Source organism: Meriones unguiculatus, chromosome 1, assembly GCF_030254825.1.
Source record: "Meriones unguiculatus strain TT.TT164.6M chromosome 1, Bangor_MerUng_6.1, whole genome shotgun sequence".
NCBI classification, from domain to species: Eukaryota; Metazoa; Chordata; class Mammalia; order Rodentia; family Muridae; genus Meriones; species Meriones unguiculatus.
In genome coordinates, this window is record NC_083349.1 from 19,156,255 (window position 1) to 19,158,902 (window position 2,648).

The 2,648-nt window shown below is 47.5% G+C and overlaps 1 non-coding gene across 1 annotated transcript; it reads right to left on the reverse strand.

Annotated features, from left to right (window-relative positions):
• Positions 1 to 1,809: 1,809 nt before the first annotated feature.
• Positions 1,810 to 1,914, reverse strand: LOC132651277 (U6 spliceosomal RNA). The gene has a single exon (XR_009589046.1). It is a non-coding gene; the product is annotated as a U6 spliceosomal RNA (small nuclear RNA).
• Between the last annotated feature and the right edge of the window lie 734 nt (positions 1,915 to 2,648).

The window sequence follows — 2,648 nt, forward strand, 5'->3', positions numbered from 1 at the left end:
AATTTGAGGTCAACCTTGTCTATAAAGGGAGTCCAGGACAGCCAAAGATACACAGAGAAACCTTGTCTCAAAAAACAAAAAACAAAAACCAACAATCCCTCCAAAAAACATTATTTACCCATGCACACTTCCACCTTCCTTCTCTTTCAGCCCTCCAGCTACCTTTTATCTACCCAACCACCTGTCTATTAATTCATCCATCCATTCATCCATCCACCCCATCCATCAATCTTCTTATTTATCCTCCTTCTTATCCATCATTTATCTGGCCTATTCATTTATCCTCCTGCCTTCCCAGCTGTCTACTACCCTTTGTCTGAGGTTAGTCTTGAGGCTATCTTGGCTATGTGTTATACCCTGTCTCCAAAGACTTTCTCTTTCTCTCTCTCTCTCTCTCTCTCTCTCTCTCTCTCTCTCTGCTGGCTTAGAGCTGGGGAGAGAGGTGTAAACTGGGGTCTTTGCAGAGGCTGTGTACCTAGGCATTGCAGTATGGGAGTTGAACACAGGGCCAGCCCAGCATAGATTGTTCTTGTTCAGTCTTTGACCAAGATGACCTCTAGAAGCCTAGGTGAGTTGGCAAATGGCACCTCCTTCACTCCCATGTGGGGTCTTACACTGCCTCCAGGGTGCTGAGGCCAGTGCTCCCAGCTAGCCTCCCAGAAGTGCTGTCACCCACCTCCTGCAATTGTAGATGCTCATGTGTGCTGAGGGTGGAAGGAACACCGGGCTCGCTTGAGACAACCATCAGCTTTTTCCATTCCTTGGTTTTATTGACTCCTAGGGGCTGCCAGGGCTATAAATAGATGTTCTTAAGCTAAAAATAGCCTTGCTAGAGGCAGACTACGCTGTTAGCTTTCAGCTTCTTTGAGGGCTCTTGAAGATGCAGAATTCAAGATGCACTGGAAGAGTGGCTCGCCACATCCTCTTTCCCTCCTCTCCTGACTCCACATCTTTACCCCCTTCTTTCATCCCCTGATGCCCGCATGCCGCGCACACACACACACACACACACACACACACACAAGCCTATTCACATCGGTGGCCAATGTCACTGTCTGCCTGAAAGCAAAAGTGTCTCTGGAATAGGATGGCCAAACCTGGAAAATGCTGCATTAGCCAGGGGTGGGGATGAGAACTAAGATCCTCCAAGAAACCCACTTAGGAATGAATTTCCACAGGGTATCTAGGGTAGTCCGTATTGAGTGTTCCACACACAGAATGTTATGATGAGAACCAAACATTGAAGTAACCTAGACAAACCACATCTGTAAGTACCTATGGAACGGTACATGGATGCCCATGGCTACATGAATTGTAATAACACATGGGAAGGAAGCCCTGCAAGCTATCTGGTCCGCAATGGTGTGTGTCCAGAGAGAGGAGCTCTGTGTTTGGAGTCAAGGGTGAGCTCACTTCAGACACTCTACTATGCTTCTGCTTTTTTTTTTTTTTTTTTTTTTTTTTTTTTTTTTTTTACAAAAGCAAACCTGAAAAAACGAAGATTACAGAAGTTGTGCCAATACCCAAGCCAAACTTGGCTTCCATTACAAAGATCTGCGGTGGGGGATGAGAGTAAGAAAGGGGCAGAAGAGAGAGTCATGGTCCCAGCTGGGGTAAGGAAAAAGATGGCTGCTGAGAAGCTCATGACCCAAAGTCCAGGCTTTACTCCCTTCCACACCACAGAATCGAGGAGGAAAGAAATGTGGCAGAGTGGGGGCTAGTTATGGCCAAGAACACAACATCCCCTGGGGGAGTCAGAAAAGGTGGGCTGCACCAGGGATCATTCGGCAGATGTACCAGAGGGTCTCAGAAAATATGGAATTCATCACGAGTCTTTGTGTCATCTTGCACAAGGGCCATACTAATCTTCTCGTACTGTTGTAGTTTTAGCGTGTGTGCAGCAGAAGCCAGAACCTCCGGTGGTATATTTTTGGCCCTCATGCCACATAAAAGAATGTACGCAGACTCTTGAGTCTGATGGAAAGACGGTGGTAATGTATGTGCATGTACAAAGACAAGTCTGTAGGAACGAGCGTGTCACAGCAGGGCTATGTACAAATGAACTGGGCTCTCGTGTCTACACACATGTGTATGCAGCTCACGCGCGCATGTGCGAAGAGGCCAGAGCTCAACCTCAAGTGTCATTCCTCAGAATCCGTCTAACTCGTACAAGTTGGCCTGAAGCACCAAGTAGGCTGGGCTGGCTGGCCATGGAGCACCAAGGCCCTTCTGTGTCTGCCTCCTGGTCCTGGGATTACAAGTGTATGACACCGTACCTGGGTTCTGGTGATCCAACTCAGGTACTCATACTTGCCCAGCAAATACTCTGCTGACTGAAGCATCTCCCCAGCCTGCAAACTAATATTTAAAGTTATCTGTTTTTCAGTTACTTTAGATAACTGAAAAATGAGTATGAGTAGATAAGAAAAATGAGTGTTTTACATCCTAGGAGTTCATTCCAGGCCCTATGCTCCTCCTCTACACCTAGTCTACCAGGAATAAACATCAGATTCTTCCCTCTGCCCATTTAGTAAGTGGGCTTTGCAGGCACAACCTACCAGCCCCTTGTCACAGGGAGCCTCCAGACTGCCCCCAGTGTCCCACCTCTCCCACAACCAGCCCTAAGAAAGAGACAGTAGAGGCCTGGG